The 20,110-nt window shown below is 42.5% G+C and overlaps 1 protein-coding gene across 4 annotated transcripts in view; it reads right to left on the bottom strand.

Annotated features, from left to right (window-relative positions):
- Window positions 1-20,110, bottom strand: part of LOC144509310 (phosphatase and actin regulator 4-like) — a 180,211-nt gene that overhangs the window by 127,777 nt on the left and 32,324 nt on the right. Inside the window, exon 2 of one of the 4 annotated variants that reach the window (XM_078237960.1) lies at window positions 4,314-4,450. The exons of the other annotated variants lie outside the window; for them this stretch is intronic. The gene's annotated coding sequence lies outside the window, so the exon portion shown is untranslated. The remainder of the gene's footprint in view (window positions 1-4,313; window positions 4,451-20,110) is intronic. 4 annotated transcript variants of the gene reach the window in all.

Here is a 20,110-nt window from a genome sequence, read left to right as displayed (position 1 = left end):
AATGGCCTCCTTTTGTACCATAAGAACACTTTTGAAGAAAAACCTGAGGTACATCAAAGCAAAAACAAGCAAGTCTCACTCCAAATTAGTGATGCTTGTTTAAAGATATGAAAGGCACATTTATATTCCAAAGTTGGAACTAATTATAAAATATTATCTGGCTATTAGCTGCAATTAGTGATATAAATTAATCACCATGCCCCATGCACAGCAAATGATATAAATGATCTCCCAGTAACAGTTTCTGATGGTTTTAATGGCCACCAAATTCCCACCTTCACTTCTGCCCAAAGTCAAGCATAAAACTTGGCAGGTGGAACAGTGAAGTGCAGCTGTGGGAGGTTGCAATAATATCACTTTGTTGAAACTGGCACTGAAGTAGTGAAGTATACCAAAACCATAACTAAATTTGTAAAGAGACCAAAAAGGGTACAGCCTAACATCGCAACTATTGCAAAGCAGCAATGTTACAAGAATTCAGAAAAGAGAAGGCTGGTAATCGGAATTACTCCAAAAGATTATTAAATCCCATCAACAACTATAAGCAATCATGACAAGCTGGTACAACCACAAAGCACTGAAAGCACCGATACCATTTTGCCCATTAAGCCTGCGGTGGTATAAAACTGCACAAAACACCCACAGTTATCAGATTTTTCTGCTCCCTTCCTTAATTTCTACATATTCTTTATCAAGCTGCAATGCAAATCCATTTAAAATAATTTATTGATGTTGCTTCAGTATTTCAAATCACCCCAAAGCAAATTTATTTTCCCAATTACTCTTTTAATTCAATTTTGTGAATTTGAAATTATGCACTTGTTACTATTTCATCAACGAGCGAGAACAACCCAGCACTTACTCAATCATGGTGGTCACTATCAGGTCACCCCCATCCTTCGCCTTCTCAAATTATGTCTATCCTCCACCTCATTCCTCATACAGTGGGATGCCCAGAACTCTACACAACATTCCCACTAAGTTCAACATTACCTCCACACTTTTGTGTTTGTATGGCAAGTTCAAAGCTGAGAGTATGTTAGTTTTTTTAAAAATGGCCTTACTATTCATAGAATCCATAGTGCAGGAGGATGCCATTTGGTCTATCTAGTCTGCATCGACTCTCTGAAAGACCATCTTACCCAGGCCCTACCCCTGTAACCCCACATATTTACCTCACTTATCTCCTTAACCAATACCTTGGGACACCTAGGGGCAATTTAGCACAGCCAATCAACCTAACCTGCACACCTTGGGACTGTGGGAGGAAACCAGAGCACCCGGAGGAAACCCACACAGACATGGGGAGAATGTGCAAACTCCACACAGATAGTGACCAACGGCTAGAATTGAACCTGGGTCCCTGGAGCTGAGAGGCAACAGTGCTAACCATTGTGACTGAGAGAGAGTCATGGAGCACTAGTTATGGGATCCAATACCGTTGAAAACTTCAAGGCAAATAGGGTCCACAGACGCAACTAAAAATACAAACATTCATCATCAATGATTTTGGCGCATTCTGAAGATTGCGCCCAGTGTTCCTCTAACTTCTCCATTAAGGCTGTGGGTGTAATGTTTCTGCTACTACAACACATGTTGCAATTTCTTAGCACAACAGCTTCAACTCTGTGTTCTTTCATCTCCCCTCTCCTTTTGAGCTACAGCAGGCAGCACACCAAATCATTACAACTGATAAGCATCTGATGAGACATTCTTTCCACGGGCACCATGTAACGAAATCAGGATGTACACTAACTCCATAAAAAATGTATGAGACTTTTCACTCCCATTAAATGCGAATGATTATATATCTAAATATAAAATGACAACCTAAAATATATATGTTTATGCACTCAATCATTTAATGGATTCATAAAATATATATCTGAATGTAACTCAGTGCAATTTATAAAGCTATTGCGCATATTTCTTGAAAGAAATAAAGGGGAGAAAGTATCACAGAATAGTACACACTGAATTAATCCATTTATCCCATTGAGTCTGTGCCAGTTCTCTCAAAGAGCAATTCAGATGGTCTCACTCCCCTGTATTTTTCCCATCTCCATTTAATTTTTACTTCAAATATTTAACCAATTCTCTTTTGAAAGCCGCTTCCTCAACACTCAGTGCATTCCAAATCCGAACCATCTCTTGCATAATCAAGTTTTTTCCCTCATGTTGCCTCTGGTTCCTTTGCCAATCACATTAAATTTGTACCCTCTGGTTTGTGACCCTTCAGCTATTGAGCGGTGGGGAAGACAGTGAGCGCAAAGGAGAAAAGGGGAGAAAGGCTCAGGACATCTCAAAGTATTTCATTGCTCTTGCAATGCAGAAATATCACCCCACAAAACATCAACTAGTCAAGATCACTTTCATAAAGAAAACATTTACAGAATTTGCAAAATACTTGACTTTTTTCACAGCCCTTCTATTTGGTCTCCTGGTATCAACCGTCCTTAACGTGAGGGAAGCTCCAACTTATCTGAAAACTGGGCCCTTGAGTCTCTCACTGCCCTCTCCAAGGTACTCCAGCTCCCCTTTCCCCACTGCATCAAGTTGGGTTTTTTTCTTGGTCTCACCTCAGCCTACCTTAACGATTTCCTGGTTTGCAACTTGTGACCAGACAATACCTCACTCCCTCATTTCTACCAATGACCACCCACTCTGTAATCGGATGACCCCATCTTTCCACACCACCTCTCCTGCTTTCAGAAATTGCTCCAACCATGCCTTCAGCTCACCATCCAAGCCATTAATTCCCCTCACGTCATCTCTATCTTGTTCCTCCTCGTTGCACAAGATGTTTTGAAGTTTGAGGGAAGCTGTATAAATGCAGGTTGATTTTGGTATTATAGAGTTTAAAATGACACACCATGGACACAACCATATCCTGAAACAAAACCTGTCACAGTACGACTTGATAATTTTCACAGTTCACATGGACTCGATGCAAATTTGACCCTGCTATCATGCTTTACTGAAATTCGAGAAAGGGCACAGTAATTTTGACGCAAGATCATATTGCAGAAAATTCAAAAAATGATGAAAGGAACCAGTTCTTATTTGAAGCACTTCTCTGTCCAGCAAGTTTACAGGTCATCTAGCATGGCATCATGTCGAGGAAATGAGAGAAATCTAGTCTACCAGCCATTCATGTCCAGAGATACTGACCAGATTGTACAATCATACATACGCTTCTGTTCCTAATTCATGCGTTTGCATGTTTGCTTGTGCAATCATACAAACCAAATAGAATCCCTGCAGTGTAGGATGCCATTCGGTCCACTGAGCCTGCACCGACAAAAATCTTACCTAGGTCTTATCCCTGTAACCCCACATATTTACCCTGACACTAAGGGGCAATTTAGCATGGCCAATCAACCTAACCCGCACAACTTTGTAGATGGGAGGAAACCAGAGCAGGAGGAAACTCATGTAGACACGGAAGAGCGTGCAAACTCCACAAGGCTGGAATTGAACCCGGGTCCCTGGCGCTGTGAGGCAACAGTGCTAACCACTGCACCACGATGCCGCAATATGTTCAGCAAAACTAGAAATCATATTTTCACACAACTGAACTGAAAGTTGTAAGTTTTTAATAAATTAAATAGGTAAAGTTAGATGCATTTATTAACAGCCTATGTCTTTGTACAAGGAAGTCAATGCCAAATGTCTACAGGTGAAACAGAGATTAAGACAAGGCCTTATAGGTGTGAATCAGTCTCAATTTCAAAGTCACAATCTGTCCTTACTTTTTTATGTATTGCCATTATAAATTCTTAGATTGATATTTATAATAGAGGGGGCCTATATAAATTTGTCACGCTGTAATTATACGCTCCAGCCAGTGGTGACATTGGGGTGGGGGAGGGAATAGCGTGATATTTGTACAATTTCCATTATAAAATGGACTTGGGGTTTCCAAATGGAAAACATTGACAGGAAGTCCACACAGATGCAAGATGTTAATCACAGATTTATATGGAAAGAGAACAAACTAAAGTACAAAATGTGCTCATTTAATCTGAGCTCTCATCTGCCAGTGCTGTAATCATCAGTCAACAACATGAGAAATATTGCAGGAAAGGGTTAGAGTGCAACAATATCAATTTTAAAATGACCGTGAAGTCAATAAAATATCACCATACAAAGTTGGGTGTGGTGACAAGTTAGAGACACGATGCCAATAAAAAACTGAAAAAGACAATGGGGGCTGGTCCTCTGAAAATTTACTTTAGTGTCTGAAGTAATTGATATGAGTCTTTGCACATAGTTCCAGAAGCCAACTTCATTGGTTGTTCCAAAATGATTACCTTCTACAATTTGGTTGCTACACGCCACCTTATCTCTTGCTGATCAATCAGTTGCTTCCAATTATTTTATGAAAGAGCTGTATTTTCCCAATAACATCGTTCCTTTTTATTGATAATCCTGAGATGGAGGGCCATACCTACAATACAAGATATTACGATTGGCAAGCGTAAAAACACAGGACAATCATACAACATTGATTAAGCAGCACTCAATTTGTGTTTTCCAAGTCTGGGCATTGTAGGAGGGGGGAACTATTGAATAAAGTACAGCTTTCAGGTCCCGGGAAAGATTAAGCTGAACTAAAGAGACAGTGCAATTACAATGTATACAAAGAACTTACAGTACAAAAACAGACTATTCGGCCCAAGCCAGTGTTGATGCTCCACATGAGCCTGACCCCATCAACATATCCTATTGTTTCCATCCTCAAATACTTATCTAGTTTCCCCTGGAATTCATATATAGAACGCACCTCAACTGCTTCCTGCAGTAGCAAGTTGCACATTTTAACCACTATCTGGATAAAAAAGTTTTCCTGAATTCCCTATTGGATTTATTATAGATTATCTTATTTTTATCGTCCCTAAATCTGGTCTCCCCACAAGGAGAAGCATCTTCTCTATTCAATGAATCGTGTTTTCAGTGTAGCATATGACCATAAGACGTAGGAGCAGAAGTAGACCATTCGGCCCATCAAGTCTGCTCCACCATTCAATGAGATCACAACTGATCTGAAATGATAATTCTCAACTCCACTTCCTGCCTTATCTCCACATCCCTTGATTCCTTTACCAATTAAAAATCGGTCTCAGTCTTGGACCCAATGACCCAGCCTCCCCAGCTCTCTGCAGTAAAAATTCCCTCACCCAAGTCATCAACACGGAAGGGAACTGGTGTCAACATTCATGGCATTGAAACGCTGTTCAAATTCACAGTAACCAGCAAAACAGGACTTAGTGAATCTTGCCTCAAGCAGTAACTTTTTCTAACTATTCACATTACAAAGCATCAACTGCCTGATAGTCTGCCAACAGGAATGCCTGCCCCAATGTATAAACCTATCACAGAAATTAGGTGATCACACTACAGCACTGTACTTATATAGTGCATTTGCTGACCCAGATGAAGAACTTTGCATGAAGTGTGAACTAGGTCCAACGTGCAAATTGTCAATCATTGCTTCAAAATTCATAACCAGCTGCCTCAGTTGCCCTCAGCATTTGACATTTCCAACAACTCGGAATTACACGTCTTTAACAAAGTAAAACCTCCCAAGGCGTTTCCCAGGAGTAATTATTAAAATTTGATACCAAGGCACGTAAGGAGATACGAGGAAAGGTGGCCAACAGCTTAGTCATAGAGAACAAAATGAGGTCTTTTTCTAAATTAACCTTTTATTTGCCTAAAATAAGCTTGCTGGAATACAGCTTCATTTAAAAGAAGAGCGGTGAGGTCCCAATTGCAGAATGGCTCAACTGATCATTGCAGCTTGGCACAAGTAAACATCCTAGATCAGATTCCAGATTGAAGTCAATTAAGTTAATATTGGTTTGTGTGTTTAAAGAGAGGGGCCTATTGACACACCCCACGTTGTGCCACTGACCAAGATGGGCTTCTAGTCCTTGGTTCACTGATCTCAGCTGAAGCAGCATCACAGGGATGTGATCTCCTTGACTGGCTTCCAGGAAGAGGGGGCTGGATATTGCAGAATAGTTTCATCCTTAATGGTTCCCCAGAATATCTTGTGCATTTTTTTTGTTTGCTCCAGCAGATCACACGGTTATGAGAGCGGTGGAAAATGTTTAGCCATGATGCTCCTTGTGGAACAGACTTGATGGAGCAGCTGGACTCTTCTTGGCCTTCAATTTTGTACATGGGTAGAACAGAGATGGGTTTACCTCCTACAGGAGTGCTGCTGGAAAACAGGAGTGTCTGTTGAGGAACAAACGGAAGCATGCAATCCTGGCACTTTGGAATTCTCACCAAAAATATTTGACTTTGCTAACTCTCCAGAGCTTCATTCAAAAACTGAGAGAAAGACCTGCCCACAGCCATGTTTTTACTTTCCCGCTATGAACTTTTGCATCAGCATTGGCCTCTCTGGTGTGTAAAGGGCTTTGAAAAATCCTCCAAGAGTGATGCAATATAAATGCCAGCTTCTGTGGACTGTGCTCCTGGTACAATGCCCAGATCCATACAGGAGAACAGGTCACTTGGACAATGGTGGCTGTCTATGAAAGTTTCCTCCAGAGGGCACCTCAGAAGAATATAGTTGGCACAGCAGTGAAGAAAGCCCAGCAGCTAGAATCACCAAACTGACCAGGGTTGGCAGTGAGCAAGAAGACAATTTAAAGAAAAATGTTAAATACGTAGGATACAGGAGCGGCCATGAATGACTTTAAGGCGATGACCAGTAGTCAGTAAACAGAGATGCATTCTGGGACTTCCAAACAATGTCCTTTAACTTGCTATCTAATGATGACTCTATTCCTTAATATGTTTTGGGGAGATGGCGAGGTGGAGAAGAGGTGAAATAAAGTTCAGGCTCTTTGAACTTTGCTTCCAAGTGTTTGTGCGTGAATATTTGTATTATTGATCTGTTTTCTGTGTCTGCCATCGTACATTAAATATTTAACTTTCCGAGAGGCTACAATGACAGATAGCTTGATTAACATTACTTAGTTTGAAATAAATTCTTGTACTTCAAAGGCAAGGGTTAGCTTCTGACATTATTGACAGGTGCATCATTTAATTTTTTGCTCACTATAATTTTCCTTCAGAATTTCACTTGTCAAAGACATTACCTTTCTGTAGACCCTGGGAAAGCTTTAAAACCAACTTCAAAAGTAGGCAGTGAATCAATGCATTATGTAGTGCGGACTGAACCAAATAGACTCCAAAGTTCAAAATTCTAGGTTTAATTCTTCACCAGTGCTGACTTAGTTAATTTCAGCTGTGGGAACAGGAGAGACAATATCAATTACCGTGGCACCTTTGGGCAAAGAAAAATATTTGCTGGGGGGGGGGTACTTGTATTTGCTGGGGGGGGGTACTTGACCCCCCCCCCCCCCCCCCCCCCCCCGCTAAATCTAAATGTTGGGTGAGGTTATTGGGTTAGGAGAGAGCCAGGAAAGCCTGCTGTGGTTAAGTACCATGCCGACACTCACCACCTAGGCTGGCACACTAGAATAACCACTCGAATAGGGCACCAGATGAGGGCACTCAAACTGCAGCAACAAATTGCACCATCAAGGAAGCAGAGGACTTTGAATACTAAACAATTAAAACAAATTACAACAAGTAATTGAGTTAGTTTGTGTTCTAATGCCACCATTGTTTTATTTTTCAAGCAAGTCAGACTTCAAATGTATTTCCTGTTTCTGGAAACATCAAAACCAATTTCAATTAGCAAAAAAATCCAAGATTATTTTCACAACTGCAGTTGCTGTACCCTTATCCACCATGCAGGCAAACTCCAGAAACAAACACAAACTTGTCTACAGTCAAATCATGTTGACCCAACACATGAGGCGACATGTCCAGGAATGCACAATGTAAATCAAAGATATCAGAAGAATGATTGTTTGACTGAGTCACATGCATGCTAGTTTGCTGTAATGCCCAAATTAATTTGAGCTGTGTTGTAAAATTAATTGAAAGTGGGCTTGACAGTTGTTGTGAGAGTAAGTATTTAAAATTGTATTGTTTCCCACAGGTTTGATAATGTAAACATTTGACAAGAGAAGGCTCGAAACCCTGCACAAATCAGATTTTTTAAACTAACCTGTTCAGTCTCACAGCTATTTGATGACAGACACGGCCACTGTTACTATCCCCATGAACAGGCTGCAAAAGACATTGAAAGGGGCAGCATCGTTCACAATATTGCTGGATGCCATGTGGAAACTTTCAAGTTTTATTAAAAATGCGATATGAAAAACACAGCTCCAAGGGCATGAAGCAGATCTCATTACTACCACGTGCCAAATTTCCGAGCAACAAACAGTGGCCATCACTTGATTGTTCCAGACACTGAGGTTGCCACGCAGCTTTCCAAAAAAGAAAAATCTTTAAATACACCCCCTCACTACAACTTCAGCAGGGAGGGCAAGGAAGGAAATTTTTCATCATTAGCTGAACTAGATTTAAATACACTTATTGGGCTTCACCAGTCAGTTGGTAAATATATTCTTCATAGAAATAGAAACCCTACAGTGCAGAAGGAGGCCATTCGGCCCATCGAGTCTGCACCGACCACAATCCCACCCAGGCCCTACCCCACATATTTACCCGCTAATCCCTCTAACCTATGCATCCCAGGACTCTAAGGGGCAATTTTTAACCTGGCCAATCAACCTAACCCGCACATCTTTGGACTGTGGGAGGAAACCGGAGCACCCAGAGGAAACCCACGCAAACACGAGGAGAATGTGCAAACTCCACACAGACAGTGACCCGAGCCGGGAATCGAACCCGGGTCCCTGGAGCTGTGAAGCAGCAGTGCTAACCACTGTGCTACCGTGCCGCCCAATTCAATCTGGAATTAAGGATTCCAGACCAAAGTCATGGGGTTAACCATTGTGCTGAGCAGAAATGAACAGCTGTGGGGTACTTCATGTGCCTTCAACATCTATTGGGTAAAGGTGGGAGGGGAGGCAAGGAAGAGAAAGGATAATTAGCTCCTGATTAGCATTCAAGAACCTCTACTGGAAGATCTTCATCTGTGGGAATGGATTTATCCATTCCATTCACCTTTTCCACTGTGCAAGACCCATGTTAGCACCACTGGTTTGAGGATATAGGTCTGAGAGCTGGACTTAACCCAAAGGCAATTACTGGTTCTTTGTGGCTGGCTGCTTCAGTAAATCTAACACATGCTCCTTAAGATCACAGTGTGGATCCTGTGTGTCTAGACCTGAAGCACCAGCAGGTGGCACAGTGCAAGAGCTGTTTGTGATTCAATGCAAAATCAAGATTCGCAAATTGAGAATGGAACTTTGAGCATGGAACCAGAGAGTTGTCTCAATAGAACCGTATCAATCACTGCTTTCAAGGGATTAAATTAGTGGAGACATTTCTAAGGTAAGCAAAAATAACAATCACAGATGGTGCACAAATACACACCACTGTAAAAGTGGTTTCCAAATTGCTCAGAGGAACTGTCATCTTGAAACCTAAATAAGACTGTGATATTAAACTTTGCAGAGCTTTGTAGTTGGTTTTAGATCGGCAATGATACAAATGGAAAAAACTGAATACACATTAAAATTCTGCTCAGCAGAAAAAGCTTTAATGTCTACAGGCAGCTGATAGTCGGTGCAAAAATGCATCTGTAGACTGTCGTATTAGCTTACAGTCTATCATATTGAATAGATGCAGCAGTGGTCGACTTCATTTCCTCTCCATTTGTGTCAGTATCTATTCCACAGGGCTAACATGTCACAGTAACTGGTATTTGAACCTTGGAAACCTGTACTATTGAGGAGAGTTGTACTGCGACTTGAAGTTCAGAACTGGCTCAAGCGTGGTTCCTATTCTCACCGCTGAGTAACAGAATTGTTGGGGTGAAGTTTCCAGTTTTTGGCTGCCCACAGCGATGCTGGAATGCGAGCCTCAGATCAGTTATTTCTTGGTCTTCAGTCCCACAGTTGAGACTCTGCAGCAGTTATAATTTTGCTTTAGAAATTAGGGTCAGATTCCAAATGGCTAATTATTTTTAACATCTTATCTTCTCCTCCTTTCTGTCTGCATTTGAGCCTTGTTGGCACACATTAATGAATGCCCAAGTGCTCTCTGGCATCCCCCCCCCCCCCCCCCCAGTGACTATTCTTCACATACAAGATTGTGACTCTTGGCAAGACATTTGAGCACTGCTGCCTCACAGCTGAGCCTAATCTTTTTCTTATTTTATACATCCACACATACAATTTTCTGGCTATGGTCATCCACTGGACTGAGATTCAGGAAGGCATGCCCAACGGATTTGCCCTTCCACACGCCAGGAGTGCTGAGGTCAAATGCAGCATCCCAACTGAAATAAAGAAATTCAAGGCAATCCACGCCTCTTGCCTGGCTCAGTTATATTCTGGGTGCATAACAGAGTAACGGACAAGTTCTCAGCCCAGTCATTGCACAAAGGGGCAAAGCAGACATGAGATGCTTTCCCTGCAAGAAGGGATAGTTAATCTGGACAAGTACAACTAGCAAACAGCCTGAAGTAGCAGTGGCTGTGGTTTGGATGTGTGACTGGGAAGAACCAGGGTGAAAAATGCAGAGTGTGTTTGTCCACAGATAAAGCAGCCAATCTGTGCCTGATCTGCCCTCATGTCCCTTCATTCTACCCTCCCCTCCCCCCCAGCCAGAATATGACCAACCAGTCACCAATGCTTGTAGAATGCAAAGCTGTAATTTAACATTGTGTCAGCATGAGTTTCAGTTCAACCCCAGGAAGTGAACAAATGTTTAACTATGCACAGCTAAACCAAGGAGTACACATATTTATAGCTTAATGCCCTCCAGAGCTCCTTCCTCTTTTGGCTGGTTCTCAAAGGTGTTCTCCATCCTGAACAAAAACTAACACTTTTACTGACCTTCCTCTTTCAAATGCTGTCTGGCTTCTCCTGTCTTCCAAGCATTTGTGGTTTTTATTTTTAAGCTGCAACTGTACCACGTTTCCTGTGAAAACTCCTCTTCTGAGAAGCAGATGTCTACTCAAACGTGCAGATTCCTTCACAAGCAAGTTCGTTAAGAAACAAATATAATTAGTGGAAGATGCTATGCATCCATGATCTTTTGACTTGCGTGTCAGCATAGAATGATTACAGTGCAGAATCTATGATCCTGTGATTTACATGTTATACCACAACAGTGGAATTTGTATTTTTGTCTTTTTGAAAAAGCTAAGACTAAAGGTCTGAGAGAGAAAGATAGAAAGGGAGGAATAGAGATAAAGGAAAAGGAGAAAAGGTTCAAAATATTACTGGTGTACACTGTGAAGTAATGTATTAGCTGCTCAAAGGCCAGCCATCAATAAAATAAATGCAGCATGTTAAATAGCATTTGAAATTACAATTGACAGCCAAAGAGCTGCATTGTCGCATTATAATTCGTCAGGCACATTAGTTTTGCACAATATTACAACTGGCTGCACTCATGCATGTAATTCTTTGAAAAGTCAATTGTATTACATGGTGTCACTGGAAGAACATTATCCTTTAACTACACAGCTCCCAGTAAACCTTCCCTGCCCAATCTACAGCACAGGTCTTTAAGGGCAACACAGTCATCACATTCCAGCCTGTTCCCAGACTGGGCATGACATTGCTGGTACAGTCTCAAACATTTCCCCCGTCTCCCATCAATTATTTTTCAGTTGTGACACAAGTATACTTTGGTGGCCATGTTCTGACTTTTTACAACAATAGCATCATTGAGAGAAGTACAATTGACTTACACATATATACCAGTGCCTATTACATCTGCAGAGATCTGTTCCTGTAAATGCAGAGAGCAGCTGATTCCAAAAGTGGCAATGTACAAAGGCAGATGTACTCCCACATCAATTGCACCTGCAATGTAAATAAGTTGAACTCCTGCCGTCCAATCAAGTCAGTGAACTTTCCGTTCTTAGATCCCAAAAGCAGCCATCACAAAGCAGAAAGCACACGCCTCATTCCTCGCGGACCTCCAATAGTCCCTGTCGTCACCAGCTGCATGTTCACAAATGGACAAAGGGAAATCTGACAGTTTGCTGGTCTCTGAGCAGAAATATCACATTGTCGCAGCATCAATATAGCACCCGAGGAGCATTCCTTCCCCTCTCTCTTAAAAGGACGTCAAAATTATGCACACATTGGACAATCTTCCTTATTTAGCAGGCAGAGTGAAAGATTGGCAACACGAGCTGTAACACAGCAATTGATTCCTACTTTGGAAAGTGCACAGGGGCACGATTCTCCTCAAAACCATTAGAGTAGGCATTTCACACAAGCAAACCTCCAGGTCACAACAGACGAGGTCAAGAGCTTCAAGCCGACCATTTGCAACACAAGAGGGAATTATGCTGGATATTTGCTTGTAGGGGGCTGTTAGCTCTTGGAACCCACTGATAACACAATCGATGCACCTTTTTCATTCTGCCCCCAGTGCACAGTTAATTGTCTATAAAGATGAGCTCCTCCCTTTTGACCTCAAACACAAAATGTTGTAGGACCAATTTTTAAAAATACAGGAAGAAAAAAGATTTGCATTTCTATATCGCTGTCACATCTCAGAAATACTTGACATGGATCACTGAACAGATGAGTTATGGATGAAGATTACGCTATTGGACATCTACAACTTCTGGCACCACACATTCATGTTTCCCACAGCTGATTCAGATTATTGTGGCCATTGGTATTGGTGCAGCCTGGAACACTATCACCTGGTTTTGTAACCCAAACTATCGATCTCGCTTTCTAAACAGTAAAAAGGAGCCACAGTGTCAGGAATGGAGTGTGCCTGGAGATATTGCCTATCTTTGCCAACAAGGCCAGTAAGAAGCTACGTTTAAGCTTTAGTTTTAAGTTTATGTATTAGTGTCACAAGTAGACTTACATTAACACTGCAATGAAGTTACTGTGAAAATCCCCTAGTCGCTACATTCCGGCACCTGTTCAGGTACACTGAGGGACAATTTAGCATGGCCAATGCACCTAACCAGCACATCTTTTGGACCGTGGGAGGAAACCGGAGCACCCAGAGGAAACCCCACGCAGACATGGGGAGAATGTCCGCACACAGACAGTGACCCAAGCCAGGAATCGAACCCAGGTCCATGGCGCTGTGAGGCAGCAGTGCGAACAGTGGTGGGTTCATGGCCTGTCCCACAGCCACTATGGATTCCTAACCATCTGTGGAGTGGTATGGGTCAAGGGCAGCTAGACCTCCTGAGACAAGGGGATACATAACACTGATGCTCAGGCTTGGAGGAGGGTTTCTACCAGCTCCTTTGCCTCAGTATAAGCAGGGCTCTGTGGGAAGAATAAGGGGACTCTAATATTTCAAAGCTAAGCAATAGATTAACAGGCAAAATCTGAAGCTGACTAACTCCAAAAGATTTATAGCAAAAATCTCCAAGATAACAATTTGCTTTGGATTTATAGAACCGGAAAATTTGGTGCTAGCTTACATTCTGATGCTGCTTCTGAATTTACACGTAGAACCTGACCAGTAATAGCATCCTGTTCACCACCACACTGCAAGGTCATTTAAGTGGAGAAGAATTACTTCTTCATATTAAGCACCTACTTACTCGGGGATCATCCAGTGTCTTAGCGGTGCTTTGGTATTAAGTGATGCAAACAGAAATTCCCAGTTCTGATCCTCAGTCTAATTTGCTCATCTTGACCTGGGCAGTTAAATGTAACACTGCGCTAGATCTTTGCATCCCGAGCTTTGGAGGAGAGACACCAACCCAGGAATTTCTTAATTACCTGTCCAGTCCCCACTGCTGCAATGCTAACCAGAACCAGGCTTTGCTGATGTTGCTTTACGGATAAATATCAGTAGCAATCAGACATGAAATTCTACACAATTAAAACAAAACGAAGATATCTACTGATATCTGATATCTGAAATAACAATAACAAAACAATCATACATTTTAAACCAGTGTTTCCCAAATCTTTTACTGCTGTGACCCCATTTTATTGCTTCATACTTGGTGAACCCTCAGAGGTGAGTGAGTGGGGTTAAGGGGAGAATTGTTGAGCGCAATAGAGTTTCAAACAGCAGGGAGACAGGCACAAAAAACACCGAGACACCTAACATTTGGCAGGCTCTGCTGGGAGTAAATAATCAGGCCTCAAAGCTCATTAGGTTACTGTAATAGGTCTTCGGAGGCAGAAGTCCCTTCACCAAATTCCCTTTATTTACAAACTCTAACAGCAGTACACAGAGTGCTGGTAGTTAGCAATCCGGGATGTCAGAGGAACTGTTGCTCCCGGTTAAGTACAAGGCAAAGGCTCCCTGATTGGCCCATCAATTGGATCCTTAATCAGGGAGTTCATATTCCAATAGGCCAACCTCAATGGACTGACTAAAGTCATTACAGTTAGGCCACAACAGCATATACAACAGGCACAGTTAAAGGGTCTTGCTGTTGATCCCAGGACTGTCAAAACAGAGTCTCCACTCCACAGCCGCCATTGAAGTTACGCACTCCGAGACAGCAATCGCTTGTCCCACAATCCCGAGGGTTGCCACACACATTTTGGGAACCCGTTTCGAACCCATGCACTGCTGTGGGTTTGTTGATGAGGCATCGATCCGATCAACAGAACAGAGAATCCACACACCCAGAGTACCTTGTCACAGGAGAAGAGGAAGAGAAGAACATAACTAAGATTGCTGCTACACAACACCTAGCATCAACTTTCACAGCATCATAGTGACCCAGCTGGTACCACTCCAAGTCTATTTCCCAAAGCTTAATGCTTAATCCAATTCAGCACAGAGGGGGGGCTGCATTGTCATCCTTCAGATGAGACATTAAATGATTTGTTCTGCCTTCCCGCCACAGGGATCCAGATAGACATGAAAGACAGACAGAGACTTGCATTTATGGGGAATCTGACATGACCGCGGGCATATCCAAGTGTTTCAGAGCCAATTAAGTACTTTTTGACGTAGTCATTGTTGTAAGGTAGGCAGTGTGGCAGCCAAATCATAAACAGCAATGAGATAAATGACCAGGCAATGTTTTCAAGCAATGTTGGTTCAAGGATAAACATTGGCCATGAGATGATCTTCACTGTCCTTCAAATCTAAGATCCTTTATACCCACCCGGAGACTGCAGACCCCCTCTGACTGAATTGCCAAAGTAGGTTAGTGATCCTTGCTTAAAAACTCAATTTAACATAATTTTAAAGTCATGTATTCTTTAGGAACCTTTTTGTTTCCAATTTGTATCACTGTTTTGTTTTTACGTCGTTTGTGTACATTGGAGTTGCATGTCAGTACCACAGGCCAGTGTGCAGTAAATGAACAGAAATCCTATGAACATGAATCAATGCAAACTCAGGCAAAGAATACCAGAAACCCATCTGATGGTGATTGAAGGGCTTGGGTAGCCATCCGCGACACAGGATTAAATGTTCTCTTCAAAGGGTGAAGGAAGCTCGGGAAGAAAATCATTAGGGCAACTAGAGATAAAAGGAGATGTGATGAAAATGTAATGCAACATTTCATGAGTGAAAGGTTACGAAAAGATTTTATTTTAAGTGCAGTTAGCTCTCAGATTGGAAGAGTTGTCGAAGGAAGTACTCAGGGGACATGGTTTCCGAACCTTTCAGAGGAAAATATGACAGATTTCCTGTGGAGTTCAGGGAAAGGGTCGGAAGACCAGAGTCAGAGACATCTCCTCAGTGTCTAATCATAGAGTAAAATTATACAGTACAGAAGGAAGTTATTCAGTCTATCATGTCTGTACCGGCTCTTTGAAATACTGTAGCTATCCAATTAGTCTCATTCCCCTGCTCTTTCTCCATTTCCCAATGCAACGTACTCAATTCAATTTAGTGGGTTTTTTTTGTTTAGTGACTTATTTTATTTGCAAATTATTTCAGCTAAGAATGCACAATGTCGCACATGTATGGTACAGTATTGCAACTTGTACATTTTTTTTTCCAGGCACAAAAATGCCCAAAGACACCAACTCCAGTTTTCAACATTGATTCCTATGGGAACCCACGATTGTCAGGAATGCAACTACGACTCAACATAAGAACATAAGAAATAGGAGCAGGAGTAGGCCATCTAGCCCCACAAGCCTGCCCCGCCATTCAATAAGATCATGGCTGATCTGAAGTGAATCAGTTCCGCTTACTCGCCTGCTCCCCATAACCCTTAATTCAGAAATCCATCTATCCGTGACTTAAACACATTCAACGAGGTAGCCTCCACCACTTCAGTGGGCAGAGAATTCCAGAGATTCACCACCCTCCGAGAGAAGAAGTTGCTCCTCAACTCTGTCCTAAACTGACCCCCCTTTATTTTGAGGCTGTGCCCTCGAGTTCTGGTTTCCTTCCAAGTGGAAAGAATCTCTCCACTTCTACCCTATCCAGCCCCTTCATTATCTTATATGCCTCTATAAGATCACCCCTCAGCCTTCTAAACTCCAATGAGTACAAACCTAATCTGCTCAATCTCTCTTCATAATCTACACCCCTCATCTCCGGTATCAACCCGGTGAACCTTCTCTGCACTCCCTCCAAGGCCAATATATCCTTTCGCAAGTAAGGGGACCAAAACTGCACACAGTATTCCAGCTGCAGCCTCACCAATGCCTTGTACAGATGCAGCAAGACTTCTCTGCTTTTATATTCTATCCCCCTCACGATAAATGCCAACATGGGGCATAGAGTATAAAAGTTGGTGTCTGATGTTGCAGATGTATAGAACGTTGGTTCGGCCGCATTTGGAATACTGCGTCCAGTTCTGGTCGCCACACTACCAGAAGGACGTGGAGGCTTTGGAGAGAGTACAGAGGAGGTTTACCAGGATGTTGCCTGGTATGGAGGGGCTTGGTTATGAGGAGAGATTGGGGAAACTGGGGTTGTTCTCCTTGGAAAGACGGAGGATGAGGGGAGACTTAATAGAGGTGTATAAAATTATGAAAGGCATAGATAGGGTGAACGGTGGGAAGCTTTTCCCCGGGTCGGTGGTGACGTTCACGAGGGGTCATAGGTTCAAGGTGAAGGGGGGGAGGTTTAACACAGATATCAGAAGGACATATTTCACACAGAGGGTCGTGGGGGCCTGGAATGTGTTGCCGGGCAAGGTGGTGGAGGCGGACACACTGGGAACATTTAAGACTTATCTAGACAGCTATATGAACGGAGTGGGAATGGAGGGATACAAAAGAGTGGTCTAGTTTGGACCAGGGAGCGGCGCGGGCTAATTGTTCCTTGTTTCTCGTTTCATGGCTTCATTCTATGATCATCTTGCTGGTGCCAGTACAGAGCGAGACTGCGGATAGTTGGGAACCTGTCTCGGGGGCAGGGAATTCATATGGTGTTCGTGGAAGTGGAAATGACTAGGGTTGGGAAGCATTTTCCGATCAGGGCCATTGTGATCTCCTGGACTCGTTTCGATCGCCTCAGGGGGTCGGAGAGGAATTTCCCAGATTTTTTTTTCCCCCATATTGGCCCTGGGGTTTTTCACTCTGGGTTTTCGCCTCTCCCTGGAGATCACATGGTCTGGAATGGGGGGGTGGGGGTGAGTTAATAGGTTGTAATGAACAAAGCATCGTAGCTGTGAGGGACAGCTCGGTGGATAGGATATTGGTATGTAGATAGGCTGGAAAATTGGGCGGGGATCCTGGATTCAGGATTCAATCCTGGACCGGGGAGCGGCACGGGCTTGGAGGGCCGAAGGGCCTGTTCCTGTGCTGTATTGTTCTTTGTTCTTTTTGTTCTTTATCCCATTTGCCTTCTTGATCACCTGTTGTACTTGCAGACTGAGGTTTTGCGACTCATGCACAAGGACCCCCAGGTCCCTTTGCACAGTAGCATGTTGTAATTTTTTTCCATTTAAATAATAATCCAATTTTCTATTTTTCTTCCAAAGTGAATAACCTCGCATTTGCCAACGTTATACTCCATCTGCCAGATCCTCGCCCACTCACTCAGCCTATTCAAATCTCTCTGCAGACCTTCCGCTTCCTCCACGCAATTCACTTTCCCACTTATCTTTGTGTCGTCAGCAAACCTTGTTACCGTACACTCAGTCTCCTCCTCCAGATCATCTATGTAAATAGTAAACAGTTGAGGCCCCAGTACCGATCCCTGCGGCACGCCACCAGTCACCATCTGCCAACCAGAAAAGCACCCATTTATTCCAACTCTCTGCTTCCTGTTGGATAGCCAATCCCCAATCCACGCTAACACCCTACCCCTAACTCCGTGTGCCCCAATCTTCTGCAGCAACCTTTTGAGAGGCACCTTATCGAATGCCTTTTGGAAATCCAAAAACACCACATCCACCGGTTCCCCTCCGTCAACCTCACTAGTCACATCTTCATAAAAATCCAGTAAGTTCGTCAAACACGACTTTCCTCTCATGAATCCATGCTGCGTCTGCTTGATCGAACCATTCTTATCCAGATGGCCTGCGATTTCTTCTTTAATGATGGATTCCAGCATTTTCCCAACTACAGACGTTAAGCTAACCGGCCTGTAGTTACCCGCCTTTTGTCTACTTCCTTTTTTAAACAGCGGCGTAACAGTAGCCATTTTCCAAATCAGCTGGCACTACCCCAGAGTACAGCGAATTTTGATAAATAACCACTAACGCATCCGCTATTACCTCTGACATTTCTTTCTGTACCCTGGGATGCATTTCATCCGGGCCCGGGGACTTATCCATCTTCAGTCCCGTTAGTCTACCAAGCACTGCCTCTCTAGTAACAATAATTGTATTGAGTACCTCTCCTCCTACCAACACTCGATCGCTAATATTCGGTAAACTATTTGCGTCTTCCACTGTGAAGACCGACACAAAAAACCTATTTAAAGTCTCAGCCATTTCCTCATTTTCCACTATTAAATCCCCCCTCTCGTCCTCCAAGGGCCCAACATTCACTCTAGCCACTCTATTCCTTTTTATAGATTTGTAAAAACTTTTACTATTATTTTTTATGGTTAGAGCTAGTTTAGTTTCATAATCTATCTTTCCTTTCTTTATCGCTTTCTTAGTCATTCTTTGTTGTTTTTTAAAGCTTTCCCAATCTTCTAAGTCTCCACTATTTTTGGCCACTCTGTACGCATCGGTTTTTAATTTAATACTCTCCTTTATTTCCTTACAATATGTGTTCAAGCGCTTCAATAGAACTTGAACCCATATATTCTGACTCAGAGGTAAGAACACAACCATTGAGGCCAAGAGCTGACATTTTAGAGATCCCATGTGATAGTTCAGGATGTTACCTATCTGCTGTGCTCCCCCCACTCTGAGACATGTTATAGCATACTACATAAATGTAAATTATTTCTTTTAAGAGCAGCAATCATGGCTCATCACATCTGTCGCAAATCACGAGTGATGTTACCTTATGACATGGAGAGCAAGAACAACTTTGCTTAAAGCATACATGTTCTCATTAGGACTAACCAATGATTGTAGTATTGCATCCAATTCCAGTCACCACACTTTTAGAAGGATGCTAAGGCCTTCAGAGGACAGAGGAGATTGACTGAATGGTATCAGGGATGAAGGGATGTCAGCTGCATAGCGAGACTAGAAAAAAATATTCTCAGGGCTGAGAATTTTAAGGGGAAATTTGATATATGTGTTTGAAATCACACCAGGGTTTTGATAAGAGTAAATAAGGAGAACATAAGGAATAAATACTGTTTCCAATAACTGTAGGACACGGATTTTAAGTCATCAACAAAAGAACCAGAGGAAATACAAGAATTTAAAAAACATAGCCAGTTACGATGGTTTGGTATTGTTAGGATTTTGGACAAGCCCCCAATTTTGTTAGGGTGTCAGACTAGAACCCCAAATTACATTAGGACACCAGACTAGATCCCAACAATCTTTCTATTTTGGCATAAATGTGAGGAAAGGATACTTCCTCCCAGGAATGATTGCACTGACAAATTAGGGATCTTTTATAGTAAAACAAGCTTTTTTCTTATTCATTCATGAGGCATGGGCGTCACTGGCTGGTCAGCATTTATTGCTCATCCCTAGTTTATTTTATAACACAGTTTAAATATAACAAATGAAGCAACTTAACTATTAAGA

The sequence above is a fragment of the Mustelus asterias genome, chromosome 21 (genome assembly GCF_964213995.1).
Source record: "Mustelus asterias chromosome 21, sMusAst1.hap1.1, whole genome shotgun sequence".
Taxonomy (NCBI): Eukaryota; Metazoa; Chordata; class Chondrichthyes; order Carcharhiniformes; family Triakidae; genus Mustelus; species Mustelus asterias.
This window is presented reverse-complemented; position numbering and strand designations above follow the sequence as displayed.